We start from the raw sequence: 15,495 nt of genomic DNA, 5'->3' as shown, positions 1-15,495 counted from the left end.
ATGGGTTGTGGGATGGTCCATGTATATGCTATGATATGCGCGCATTTCTGATTTGATATGATTTGTTGTGGCACCAGCGTCAGGGGGCGACCACTTTCTGTTCGCCGAGTCCCATGATGGGGGCCGGCTATGGCATGTTTTCTGCTATGCATCTGTTTATGTTTTATGAGTAAGCATTTCTGATACTCCGGTCATTACTTTTATGTTCTGTATATTCTGTTTAGTTATAATTCTGTTTGTTGGTCTCTATGCTTTACATACTCAGTACATATTCCGTACTGACCCCCTGTTCTTCGGGGGCTGCGTTTCATGCCGCGCAGGTACACCCAGATGAGTACGGGCCTTTGTAGGAGATGTTCCAGCGGCGTTGGCAAGCTCCATTTGCTCCTGGAGTGCTGCCGTGTCAGATTATGCCTGATATGTGTTCTGACTGTTTGTTAGAGACTTTGCAGACAGAGTTGTGGGTTCTGAATGTTAGTCTGGACGGCTCCGTCACCTCGACATGTCATTCTCGTATTTTGTAGTAGATTCCCTATGATTGCGTACTCTCCGCTGATTTGTAAATTACAAAAGAGTGTCTCCAAAAATATTTATTGTACTTGTCATTTTTGCCTAACTAAGAGTCCGGAAGTTTATGTATGTAATACGAGTCAGTGGGTTCGCTCGGCTCCGAATGTGGGGTCGGGTGCCCATCACACCCTAGCGAAATCAGGGTGTGACAAAGATCTTGAGTCCTCTCCAGATGTAGTTACAGGTATATGACTGTGCTCTCTTATGATGTGTATGCATTGATAGATCCGGGATCTACGTTATCGTATATTACTCCATATGTTGCAAGTCGCATTAGGGTGAAACCCGAGCCGATCAAACCTTTTGAGGTATCCACTCCGGTTGGTGATCCCGTAATAGCTAAGCAAGTATATAAAGATTGTATAATTGTGATATGTGGTCGTCGGACCAAGGTCGATCTAGTTGAGCTTGAAATGTTAGATTTCGATATTATAATGGGTATGGATTGGTTGGCCTCCGCTATGCCAACGTTGATTGTCGCATGAAATTAGTTCGGTTCCAATTCAAGAGCCCGTGCTTGAATGGAAGGGTAATACAAACTCCAAAGGGTGGTTTATTTCCTATCTCAAGGCAAGAAAGATGATAGCTAAAGGCTATATTTATCATTTAGTTCGAGTTCACGATACGAGACGTAGTCCCCTACTTTCCGACTGTCTCCGTAGTAAATGAGTTCCGGACGTATTTCCCGATGAACTTCCGTGCCTTCCTCCGTAAAAGAGAAATTGACTTCGCCATTGATGTGTTCACGGATACTAAACCCATTTCTATTCCTCCTTATCGGATAGCTCCGTAACAAAGGAGTTAAAGGCCCAACCGAAAGATTTGCTTGACAAGGGGTTTATTCGACCAAATGACATCTCCGTGGGGAGCGCCGCTTTATTTGTGAGGAAGAAGGATGGCTCCCTACGAATGTGTATATCGATTATAGACGGTGAATAAAGTGACGATAAAGAACAGGTATCCTCTCCCACGAATCGATGATTTATTTGATCAGCTTCAGGGTGCCAAGTGGTTTTCAAAGATAGATTTGAGGTCAGGTTATCATCAAGTGCGAGTGAGAGAAGAAGATATTCCCAAGACAGCTTTTAGAACAAGATATGGCCATTATGAATTCCGAGTAATGTCATTTGGACTAACTAATGCACCGACAGTGTTTATGAACTTAATGAATAGTGTATTTAGGCCTCTCTTGGATCTATTTGTGATAGTCTTCATTGATGACATTTTGGTGTATTCTCGCGAAATCGGAACACGCATCACTTGCGAATTGTTCTTGGAATTCTCCGCACCGGGAGTTGTATGCTAAATTTTCAAAGTGCGAGTTTTGGCTAAATTCGTGGGCATTTCTAGGCCATGTGATTTCGGATGATGGCATTAGAGTTGATACCCGTAAAATAGACGGTGCGAAGACGTGGCCAAGGCTACGACGCCTACGAGTTCGTAGTTTTACGGGATTGTGCTACTACGCGAAGATTCGTAGAGGGCTTTTCATCCATCTCGAAATTTCCATTGACGAAGCTAACCCGGGTCAAAGAAAGTTTCGGTGGAATGACGCACAGCAGCGTAGCTTCCAAGAGTTAAAGGCAGATTGACCTCAGCTCCAGTTTTAACACTTCCAGAAGGGCCGGATGGCTATGTTGTATATTGTGATGCTTCCGGAGTTGGACTAGGGTGTGTGTTAATGCAGCATGGAAAAGTCATTGCATATGCTTCGAGGCAGCTGCGAAAACATGAAAAGAATTACCCAACTCATGATCTAGAATTGGCCGCAGTTATTCATGCATTGAAAATGTGGAGACACTACTTGTACGGTGTGCATGTTGATATTTATACAGATCACAAGAGCCTTCAGTATATTTTCAATCAGAAGGAGTTGAATCTGCGACAGAGGCGGTGGTTAGAATTACTGAAGGATTACGATGTTGATATTTTATACCACCCCGGAAAGGCAAATGTAGTAGCGGATGCGCTTAGCCGCCGATCAATGAGTAGCTTATGTGAAGTGCCCTCGGAGAAGAAAGAAATGATTCGTGAGCTCCATCAGCTAGCTAACCTTGGAGTACGCATAATTGATTCGGGCAGTGCAGGAGTCGGTATTAACAATCCCACTGTTTCATCCTTGGATGCAGAGATAAAAGAGCGTCAATACGAGGATCCCAAATTGAAGTATTATGAAGGTGTGAAATTTCCAAAAGAAAAGTCGCCGTTTGAAGTCTCGGTAGATGGGGTTCTCAGGTACCAGAATAGATTATGTGTTCCGGATGTGGCGGAGCTACACCGCCGAATTCTAGAAGAAGCTCACTACTCTCGGTATTCTATTCATCCAAGAACGACAAAGATGTATCATGATCTTAAATTGATTTATTGGTGGGATGGCATGAAAAGAGACATAGCAAAATTTGTAGCCCAGTGTTCAAATTGTCAGCAAGTGAAGATAGAGCATCAGAAGCCAGGAGGGTTATTACAAGCAATGGAAATTCCTACGTGGAAATGGGAGGTGATCAATATGGATTTTATTGTAGGATTGCCCCGCTCCCGAGGCAAGTATGATTCTATATGGGTGATCGTAGACAGACTCACAAAAGCGCTCATTTTCTCCCCAGTCAGGACTACATACTCAGCTGAAGATTATGCCAGGTTATACCTTAAGGAGATTGTAAGGCTTCACGGTATTCCAATATCTATCATCACAGACAGAGGAGCACAATTTACAGCTAAGTTCGGAAATCCTTCCAAGAAGGTCTAGTACTCAAGTGAAGTTCGGTCAAGATTCCATCCACGGACCGACTACGGTGCCGAGCGTACTATTCAGACCTTGGAAGATATGCTAAGAGCATGTGTTTTAGATTTCGGTGGTAGTTGGGATGACCACTTACCCCTAATCGAATTTGCCTACAACAATAGTTATCATTCCAGTATCCAAATGGCTCCGTATGAAGCATTATATGGAAGGAAATGTAGATCTCCAATTGGATGGTTTGATGTCGGAGAAGTACAATTAATAGGCCCCGAATTGATTCAGAGAAGCGAGAAAAAGTCAAGGTGATCCGAGATCGATTATTGACAACCTAAAGTCGCCAAAAATCTTATGCGGATAATCGCCGGCGAGATTTAGAATTTCAAGTCAATGATTGGGTGTTCTTGAAAGTATCACCAATGAAAGGGTGATGAGATTTGGTAAGAAAGGGAAGTTGAGTCCTCGATACATTGGACCCTACAAAATTATCCGTAAGATGGGTCAAGTAGCCTATGAATTAGAGTTGCCTTCCGAGCTTGAATTAGTTCACCCAGTATTTCACGTCTCTATGCTCCGCAAATGTGTGGGAGATCCCACAAAGATTGTACCAATAGATGATGTTCGGATTACGTAAAAGCTAGCCTATGAAGAAGTACCTATTGCCATATTAGACATGAACAAGTACGAAAGCTACGAAATAAAGAACTAGTTTCGCTTAAAGTTTTATGGCGAAATAACACTCGAGAAGAGATGAAATGGGAAGCGAAGAGAGAATGAAATCTACATATCCACACTTATTTCACCCCCCCAGAAGAGGCTTATGATGAGACGACGAGGTGATAAGGTATGTACGCTTTACTTCTATGTATGTGGGTCGTGTGTGGCCAATCTATATTGCTATTGTGTTGTAGCCCTGTGAGGCAATGATATTATGAGTTGTTGTGACAGGATGGTATCGCCATATTATAGGGGAAACTCTGGCGAAATTTTTCTAGAATCCCCGATGATTTAACATTCGGGGACGAATGTTCCAAAAGGGGGGAAGAATGTTACACCTTGAAAATGTCCCCTTAAGCATACAGGGATAGACTAATGAGGGGGTACGATGTATACGAGGTTTGGACAAGTAAGAACTAGTATGTGATGATGCTAATTAAGGATTTCAAAGGCATTAGACTTGAGGAAAGAAAGTTGTTAAGAGAAGCGAGACTTAAGTTAGTGTGCGGACGAGATTTATGAGCATTGAGTTAATGATGTCCCAAGAAAAAGTTATAACGTCCTTCGAATGATATTGAAGTGTTGAAAAAGTGTTAAGAAGGTTCCATAAGGATCGGAGATCAAACGAGTCGACGAAACAAAACTCGAAGAATCGGGCAAATATACGGCCGGACATATCGTCGTATAAAATCTATCGGCGTATGTCCAGTAGTAGATTTGACCCCCGAATGGCATGAGTCACGGACCAATTATACGGTCCAACATACGGTCGATATGTTTTATACGGACCGTATGTTGGTCCGTATAATTCCATCGGGATTGAATTGCATTTTATATAAGGGACCATTCTTCATTTCATTTTTCATTTCCCCTTCATCTCTCCACAACACAAGAAGCCTCTAGAGTGTTCCAAACAATTCATCCATGAGAAAACCATAGAAATCTAAGATCAACAACAAGAAATCAAGAGAATCAAGTGAAGGAAACCCATTAAAAGTCATCCAAGTCAAGAAATCCAAGGAGAGATGAACTAGGGTTTTGGTGTTAAGGGTGAATCACCACTCCAAGCTTGTTCCTCTATTGTCTAAGGTAAGTTTCATGACCCTTACATGCTATTTGAAGTATTGTTACGTTGAGATTCATGGATTATAGAAAAGCACCACAAATGGGTCATTAAATGGATGAATATTGCCATTAGTGATTAGTAGTGAATTGAATCATGGAAATGAATATGTTGATGATATAAATGTGTTATAAATGACCTATAGAACATGAAATGAGTATTGGATACGAAATAATGCGACGATGGATTTTTATTCATAATTATGGGAAATTGAGGTGAATTATGAAATGCGAATCGTATGAATGAATGACGATTGTTGTTAGCGATATTGTGATGATTATTATGAATGTTGGGAGTTGATGCGAAACATGGCGGAAAGTAGTATAAACAAAGGAGGTGCTGCCCAAATTTCTATAGCTTAGAGAACATGTTTTCTCGATTATATAGCTAATGTCGATATGAATTCCATCAAGGTATACGAGTGCATTTAAGGAGCACAAGCGAGCAATAGAATAGCAAAGCGGCAAAGGTATGTGAGGCTAGTCCTTTCTTTCCAAGGCATGAGTCTTATGACTTGAATTTCCTCCTTTACTATGAATGTTCCTATCTCTAAGAAAGTAAAGATCCCCATTCATGAATAGCTATACGAGATAAGACATACGATGACTATGATAGTAAGCTAAAGTCTAGAAATACTATAGCCTTTGACATGATGCTCCTAAGAAGCTAATGATGCTATATATATATATGTAATCAAATGGTATTGATCATTATGTCCACTCACCTCATGCTTGTTCCTTCAAGCGAGTAAGGCGTATCACGTATGAATGTTCCATAGTGACAACGGGGGTCCACGACCTTACATCACCCCGATCAAGTATGAATAGCTAAGAGTCCCTATGCATGTAATATAATAAGTATATGATGATATCACACCACGCCTATATGGACGGGCAGTCACCGCCAAGGCGGTTAGCTATACACACCATGGCCAAATGGCATGGGCAGACACCACTAGTGGGCGGCATGAGATAATATCCTGGACGCAGGCCAATGATGATGTTATTGTTACTGATTATTACACCGCACCTATATGGTCGGGCAAAGATATATGATTATGTACATATGATATGACGACGATAAGCTTGAGAGTAAGTAAGCATATATATATGATCTTCCGTATGATTCGCTTGAGTTCTGCATTGCTCCTTGTTTTATGCCTCCTCGCTTATTGATGCTTCATTATTGTTTATGCTTCACATACTCGCACAATATTCTTACCGACGTCCTTTCTTCGGACGCGTGTTCATGCCCACAGTAGAAAGGGAGGTGACCCGCATTCATAGGAGCTGGCAGTGGATTTGAGAGCACTCCATCTTCCGGAAGTGCCACGCATTTCTCTTTTGGTATATATATATCCGTATATTTGTGTTCGTCCGGATATCCGGCTATTCTAGAGAGGCTCGTAGATACGCGAGCGCGGGTAGTCCGGTCCCATGGCTTGTATGTATATGCACGTATATATTATTTTGATAGCGAAGGGCTTATGTTTATAAAAGTTAATGTATTTCGTAAAAGACGCTTTATATGATTATGGGCATATAGTATGAATAATAGCAAATAAGCAGGTAAGTGAGTGGTGTTCGGTGGTTAGCCCCGGATACCCGTCGCGGCCCGTAGTTCGGGTCGTGACAATGTATGTCTTCAAAACCTTCAACTTGACCTGCAAATTCAGCCTCCAAAAACTGCAAAGAGTATAAATGAATTCAAATTAACCAAGCATCCCAATCTATTATAATTGCAGCTATACTAAAACAACAGCTTTGTCGATATATCTTTGCACTTAGTCAAAGTAACAAACTAGAATATCAATGAACCTTATCAAATTGTGAACCAGAAGCCACATAGTATGTCAGGGTACATATATGAATCTATGATTTGACGAGGTGCATACAATGAGTTTTAACATACCAATTACTTTTCATCTTTGTCCTGAAACTAGTTTCTTCATGCATCCTTAAGCTCTGAGAATGAAGAGAGTACAATCAGTCTTCTAATCATTCACAAATACATATAACTCGACTACAAACATTAATGATTTAAGAAGTGATTCCCCAAGCAATTTAAAAAATTTCAATCCAGAATGATTTTTTTGGTCATTCAAAAGTTGAAATGTTTCTGGTCTAAAAACGCCATACCAATACCACCCCAAGTAAGAACACTATTAGTTCTTCCCAAAAAGGCAAATTAAGCTGCAAACCTGTAGTGATTTTATTGAAACTCCATATCAAACACAATAGCTACTATGAGTAAGTCTTCGAATCCACTACAATCTACCTTGATATTACACATAGTCTTTAGTAGTCACCAGAATGTCTACAATGCTTAGAACTCCTGGAAAGCTAAATGGAGTGATTTATAGTCAATCATAATGTGATTGACCATCTTGCTAATACAATTGACTGGGAAAATGATAAAAGAAAAGCAAAGCTATAAAAAGCAGCCAAAGATGCACCTTTGGTATTGTATTAACATGTTATGAAAAATACTTGTAATACTTCATCATGCATCTCTCATAAGTAGGTGACGAGCAGAAACTTAAGGCTTGTACAAAGTAGTTAATGAATAATAGTTTCAATAAACTGAAAAGAGGAGGTGACTTGACATGTTCTCTATTAGATATTCATTTGCATCTTCCACCAATTATTGCAGTGTAGGAGCATTCTACATGAGAATTCAAGAGGCAACAAATAGTGAGAAGGCTTAGGTGATAACTTTTGAAAACTGAAAAATACAAGGCCTCTTTTCCTAAAGTTTCAACATGCCTTTTGTTGCCCCTTTAACACCAAAATAAGAGAAAATAACAAATGTGGAGGACAAATATGTACTGAAGAGATAAGATTTATAAGCTTTGGAATAATGCACAAAAAATATATAGCATATTTAGAGATGAGACCCATTCACATCAACATAAATCAATATACCTCATTTATCATACTAATAGTGGTAAAACAAAATACTTGAGATGGTTAAAACATTGGTTTCATAGAAAGAAATTAAAGCAACTACCTTGCGACCTTACATACCCATCAACAGTTATTAATCTAGCTTACGTTGCGACCTTGCATAACCAACATCTGCCCATAAATTCACCCAAAAAAAAAAGATATATATCTGAATACAAAAAATGTGCTCATACCATTTACATGGATTGAGAAATTTGACCACACTAATGTATTTACCATGATCATCTGTGCGAGCCACCCGTCCTTGACCAAGCACTCCAGCCTCCATCGTTAAGTGCAAAGCCTATCTAATATGCCAAAAAAATTAAGCCTGACTATGCCAAATTATTTGTTAATATATATATGCCAACTTAATGCAAAATTGCTTTAAATAAGTGCTACTGAAATTCTTTGGAGTTATTTGTCACTCCATAATAAATGTGAGAAGTGTTCTATCCAAATCTCTTTTCTAGGCCATCAACAACCTCATGGATTCTCTTAACAATCTTCTCAAATTTAATTTATCTCTGAAGGGCTAAGATCTAGCAAATCAAGGAGCAAAAGAGCATCTATAAGAATGCTAAATAGGTGGTAAGTGGTAACTTATAAATTAAAGCATCAAAAACGGGAAAGCAGAGCACCGCACCAACCTTTTTGTTTACTCTTAAACTTTTCTATAGATCAATCACATCTTTCCTCTCCTTCTCAAATCCTATAGAATTTGCTTCAAACTGTCCAATATGGCCTCCCTGATATGCAAAAACATGTAAGAGTATCTCCAAATTTTCAACGTTAAGTGTGACTAATACTCAATTAATATAGACTGGGATTACTGTTACCTTTAGAGATGATGCATAGCTAGGACAACTAAATTCCATGTATTCAACTACGTCTCCGGTTTCCCACCACGTCTCTCACCAGGTTCTGTTAATTAGCGGAAGACGAGGCACTTATGCACCTGATAAGGCATTTATGCAATTTAATGACCCATCATGATGTAAACCATTGTAAGCATATGTCTATGGTTGCAACAGTTACATTGTTTATGTTGGAATAAAGTAAAACTAATATTTTTATTAGAAAAATGAGAGGAAAAGGCAAACAATGACAAAAAAGATAAATGCCTTTCCAAGTCTAAGAGAGGTGCCACGTCGCTCTTCTTTTGCCTAGCTTTTAATATTTATATATATATATAATGATTGAAGAAGCTTTTGTTTCAGTTCTTCACCGAGAGAATTTAAGAGGCCATATGTTTCTCTATCAACTCTGCAGCTGTTATATTCTTCAAGGAAATTATCCCAAAACACAATTCATCTCTAAAAGGGTATGAAATAGCAAGCATAATAATTTGGAACCTTAATCAAGAAAAAGACATTCAAAATCATACAAAAGAACCCATCATGGAGTGTGGAACACCACCAGATTTGCCTTCTAAATCTTTAATTGTCCATCAAGTTCCCATAAATCATTGAAGCAAATAGAAATTTCTAAAAGGGTTATCTATCGAAAAAGAATTCCTAAAAGGTTACCAAACAAATATACTTAGACGAATTTGGGTAGAATGAATAAGCAACAACTGTTCAGTTCACAAAGCATTATTACATTTTTTTGGTCCACCACAACTAGGAAACCAACAAAAACATGGAATATTACGCCAATAATCTACCTACTAACCAAAAAATCAAAGTCCTGCATCTACCGTAAGAATAAACAAAATTAGGATATTAAAAAAGCCCCGAGCTACTTACCGGTGGCCATGGTGTTAGGCTTTGAAACCCAATTACACGCTACATCCGGAAAAAAAAAATCCAAAATCGGCACTCAACGAAAGTCACATTTGATTTCGGGAAAATACTTTTAGAATATTTATAGAGGAACCAAAAAGAAAAAGAAGAAACTAAGCAACTGGAGAAAGAAAAGCTTTACCGAATGTGGAATGGTTATAAGCTGCGAATGTAGAGAGAGGCAAAGCGAAAGTCATCTTCATTATTCAGCGTGTAGAGAATAAAGGTTTAGGGTTTCTTAGTGGGGATCGGACCTATAGATGATTCTGGAATAGTGGCGAGGTTATAGTAAGGGTTTTTAGAAATAGAATGGTAATTTGGGAGAGAGTCCAGGGTTTTTTTATATCTAAAATTCTTTCATTTTTATTAAGGAAAAAATTGGGTGGCCTTATTTGTAGCACTCAACTTACAGCAATAAGGACCAGATCTTATTGTTTTCACGATAAGATTTAGTCCCTTCGCGGTAAAATTTCAGAATTACGACCGGACGAAAAGCTCGCCCCTATAAATATACTTTTAGGGACTAGATTCCTGACTTGTCCCTAAATGTTGGTCTCTGAAAAGCCTTTTTCCTGTAGTGCATGAGGATTATGACTACTCCATAAAGGAATCGGGGGTTCTCGACCTTACGTCACCCCGATAGAGTTGTAGCTTTTAATTGATTTCTAATTCATGCTTAATGATAAGTATAAAATGATGAGATTACACCGTGCCTATTTGGCCGGACATGACACCGCTAAGGCGGGGGGCTTATGATTACACCGTGCCTATTTGGCCGGACATAACACCGCTAAGGCGGCCGGCTTATGATTACACCGTGCCTATTTGGCTGGACAAGACACCACTAAGGTGGGCGGCTCATAATTACACCGTGCCTATTTGGCCGGACATGACACCGCTAAGGCGGGCGGCTTATGATTACACCGTGCCTATTTGGCCGGACATGACACCGCTAAGGCAGGCTACTTATGATTACACCGTGCCTAGAGGGCTGGACATGACACCACTAGTGGGCGGTGTGGGATGATTACCCGGACGCGGGTTAACGATGATGGTATATTTGATATGTATAACATGTGTCTTCCTTTAAAAGTTAAGCAGGCATAGTATTCGCCCTAAGAGGCAATTGACGTACAGGTTATATCTTCGCCTCTGTCACGACCCAACCCGATGAGCCGTGATGGGAGCCTGACATTTAGCGACCAAAAACCCCTAAAAACTTATCTGAAACATACTGAACATCAATAGCCCATAAATGGCACAAAATAATCTCATAAAGAGGAAACATCCGAACTCTGTACAATCTGCATATAAATATGTACATAACATGCGGAAAAACGAAGGTACAAGCCGCCTAGTCACATATATATGCTTTGTACACAAAAGAATATAAGCCGACAAGGCTACATCGTCTGACTACTACATACAACTGTCTACAAACCTCTACTAGAATAAAGCTGTAGAAAGGACGGGACAGGGTCCCGTCGTACCCATCTATATACATCTCAAAAGAATGGCCTACCAAAATAGACTGCAACTCCGGATCGAATGGAGTGCACTGATCATTGCTGGATAGGGGTCCTACTAAGGCGACACACACGTCTACCCGTACCTGGGGCATGAACGCAGCCCCCCGAGCAACGGGGAGTCAGTACGGATAATGTACTGAATATTTAAGGCATAAAGACAACATGTATACATGTATGGAAATCATTAATAAAATCTGAACACATAAGCTGGAATGACTATCTGCATGAATCTGTATGAACTAGTATCTGCCTGCCTCTGACTAAATCTGTATATCGAAAAACATGGACATGCATATATATATATATATATATATATAGGAGGTACACACCTCATTGTCACATCACAGGCCACACCTTCACCCCCTGTCAAGCGTGTCTTTCACATAAACAACGTAATATCATAGGTCACACCTCCACCCCCTGTCAAGTGTGCCTCTCACTCATACCCCTGAGAACTGGAAGTGAATGCGTAATACAAGTAAGACTGAACGACAGGATTCTCAAACAATAGAATGATAGTTTGCCTCTCATGGGCCTTATTGAACTCATACTACTAGGACATGAAACCATAAGATCTGTATATGGGGAAAATACCATAGTCGGGGTACGGGGACATCAAAACTGTATTTCACTTAGTACTTATAAGAATAGAGTAATATGGAAACTCTCTTACTCGTTTATCGGTTCATATCATGGGATCATGCCAAAAAAAGAAAAAGAAATAACCTAAACATACATGGAGATATATTCAATTGTCCGACTCTTATTCCTTGAAATCGTAGGTCTACAATTAAGATAACATAGGCCTTAATTAGGCTATTCACCTTACTCACTAATCATCATAATTACAAAAGAGCTTAACAACTATGGACAATATATCCCTTGAAAACGTAGAAAACCCTCAACTCCTAATTCCATCCAATCTCAACTACAATATCAAGGATAAAATTAATGGCGACACTCTCATAAAAAAATATACCCAAATATATCCCTCAATCACCTCTTGACATAACCCCAAAATCACTATTTAACCTTTCATTGACTTATCACTTTCATAGCTATCTTCTTTTCACATGAACTACCAAAACTCTTAGTAACTAACTTAAATACAAGGGTCAAAATCATTTACGTACCTTGAGGGGTCAAGAAACCCAAGAATCACTTTAACTTCAACTCCCTAAGCTTCCCATTCTAGGAGAAACCCTTGAACAACCTTCTTCTCCACAAGCTCGGGTTTACGGGGTCCGGATTTTGTCAAATCTTCACTACTGTGCCATAAATGTTGGGAGAGCAAAATATTAGGTTTTTTGATCTGGGAATGAAAGAAATAAGACATAAAGTCGTGGACCATGTATTTATACTCGAGAATTAAATGCTTCGGGGTCGGTTCGGTCGGAAATGTCGACGACGCGTCGACGTATCGACGGTCCGTCGACGTATCGACGGTCCGTCGACGTATCGACGGTCCGTCGACGTGCTCGTTGACCTGCGCCTGTAGAACCCTATCAATGCAAAGACAACGACGGTCCGTCGACAGGTTCGACGACACATCGATCTTGACTGGTGTCTGCAGACTTTTCTAATTAGGTTCAGACAGCGTCGATTTGATTCGTTTAACTTCTAACCCCGTAGTTCACCAGGAATTCCTACTGATACGATTGCACACGGGGTAGGACACTTTCTTTCTCCAAAACTCGGGCTCGAGTCTTTGTTCCCAAGGCATACCTCACTAGGCAATCATAAATTCTACCACTACAAAGACGAGGGGTGTAACATTCTTTCCCCCTTAGGAACATTCGTCCTCGAATGTTCGAGCAATCCTGGGTTATAAAATTTCGACATAGTTTCCCCTGTACTTAACCAATCCGTCCTGTACACAACAACCCAAAATAATGCCTCACAGGGACACACACTATAACATACAATACTATGGCCTCACACGACCAATCACGATAACTGAAATAATAATATACCTGAGAAAAGTGATGCCTTCGACTGCACCTCCTGTACTGCTGGGAAAAATTGTGGGTACATAACGTTCATCGCTTTTTCCGCTTCCCAAGTCATTTCTTCAACATTCTTATTCCTCCACAAGACTTTAACGGAGGCTACATCCTTGGTTCGCAACCGACGGACCTGCCTGTCCAGTATAGCCACTGGGACTTCTTCATATGATAATTGCTTGGTCACCTGGATATCATTCACTGGCACAACTCTTGAAGGATCTCCGACACACTTACGAAGCACAGATACACGAAATACTGGATGTACCGATTCTAACTCCGAAGGCAATTCCAGTTCATATGCCATTGCACCCACTATACGAATGACTTTATATGGCCCAATATATCGAGGGCTCAGCTTACCCTTCTTACCAAACCTCATCACTCCTTTCATAGGCGAAACTTTCAGGAACACCCAGTCGCCCATCTTGAACTATAGTTTATGTCGCCGATTATCCGCATAGGATTTTTGTCGGCTCTGGGCTGCTAGCAATCTCTCTCTAATCATCTTCACCTTATCAAGTGATTGTTGAATTAATTCTGGGTGTTAGAACCCGTATTTTTATACATTGGAACAATCCGGATTAATTATGGTAAGTTAAGGACAAAACTATTTCGGGATACAAAGTCGGGATTCTTGACCTTCGATTTCATTTTGAGATATAAGTTGTGCATGAATTTATTGGTATGGAACAATTAGGAAAATTTGGGACCAAAAGTGATAAAATTGAAAGTTGAAAATCATCCACTTTTTCCATGTTGGCCGTGTATAGTGGGAGAGGGACCCCACACAATTTTGTGTCATCTTTTAATTGGGACAACTCATTAATGTGGGCCAAGGGACCTTGACCAAGTCTTGCTAACTTAAAAAGATGACCACTAGTCATTCTCTCTCATTTTAACACTTAGAAAAAAAGGAGCAAAGCTGAAAACTCCATTGAGGAGCTCTCGCCACCGACCAAAAAATCAACCCCATTTCTTGTCCTTCTAAAATTATTTTGTTGATGTAAACCCATTATATTGAGGTCCCTAAGTAGCGTGGAAGCATCGTTGGAGCGATCAATCCATCATTTTTTTCATCTTTTGGAAACCCTAGGCTATTGGAAAATTGAAGAAAGAAAGGTAAGTTTTGATCTTGTTTTGGTTTTATGAAGGTTGTATGCTTGTTGTAGTATGTTATAATGGAGGAAAATCATGAAATATGGAATGTTGGAATTGAGTTGTGGGTGTGGTGTTCTAGCCGTGTAGTGTGTGTGTTTGTTGTGTTGTATTGAAATTGTGAATTAATGCCTAGTTAGTTTATTATGATCATTATAAGGTGAAGAACGATTGAGAATCATCCTTATATGTATATGTGTAGTGTTGGTCAAAATGGGTCATATTATATGACAATGAACGAATCGATATCGCTTAATGTTTTAGTCGTCGTTGTTAATGAATTCTATGTTGGAAATGAATGTTTATTGACTCAAATTGATATTGTGATTGTTGCGGACTGAATTGGAGATTATTGTACATTTAATGTAAATTATATATTGATGAGAATAGCATTGTTAGAACGTGAATTGTGGATACAATCATGATTTGAAAATGAGGAATAAGTTGAAGTGAGGTTCTCGGCTAGGGGGCTGTTTTCGGCTGAATTGGAGAAAAATTTGGGTTGTTGGAAATGTAGTATGAATTTCTTAGAATGCCTTTAAAAATAGTTGGTATGGGTTCGGGTTAGTATGTGAATGTATAAGCGTCGACGTTGGCTTGAATGCAAGTCGTCAAATTGAATTTATGTAAGTTGTTGAATAATGGAAAAGAAAGCTATTGTTGTTGTATTGCTTTCCGGATTGGTTGTTGATGTTGCTAGGTTGGTTATTTTTGTTGTTGTTGATTGTTTTGGCCGAGTTGAATTCTCGGGGTAGCCTATTTACAGGGGAAATGCTGCCCAAATTTACGTAGAATTAAGGGCGAATCCGAATTTAATGCCCAAAAAGTCTTTAGCTAATGTTTGGCATTTTATGGCTTGTTTATAGATCGTGGGCAGCCCGAATCATAGGTGGGATTTAGCTTGAGTTTGGATCATTTTGGAGAGCGTT

General features: G+C 39.7%; 1 long non-coding RNA gene across 4 annotated transcripts; it reads right to left on the bottom strand.

Moving 5' to 3' along the window:
- Positions 1-7,355: 7,355 nt before the first annotated feature.
- Positions 7,356-8,992, bottom strand: LOC132042772 (uncharacterized). Of its 4 annotated transcripts, none has more exons than XR_009411573.1 (3): positions 8,932-8,992; positions 8,743-8,841; positions 7,356-8,423 (listed from the first exon to the last, which is right to left on the bottom strand). It is a non-coding gene; the product is annotated as an uncharacterized LOC132042772 (long non-coding RNA). The 4 variants fall into 4 exon arrangements; XR_009411574.1 differs by having other exon boundaries at positions 7,356-8,400; XR_009411571.1 differs by having other exon boundaries at positions 8,743-8,986.
- Positions 8,993-15,495: the final 6,503 nt, after the last annotated feature.

The sequence above is a fragment of the Lycium ferocissimum genome, unplaced genomic scaffold (assembly GCF_029784015.1).
Source record: "Lycium ferocissimum isolate CSIRO_LF1 unplaced genomic scaffold, AGI_CSIRO_Lferr_CH_V1 ctg17834, whole genome shotgun sequence".
Taxonomy (NCBI): Eukaryota; Viridiplantae; Streptophyta; class Magnoliopsida; order Solanales; family Solanaceae; genus Lycium; species Lycium ferocissimum.
Note: the sequence above shows the minus strand (reverse complement) of the source record. Positions and strands in the feature narration are given on the sequence as shown.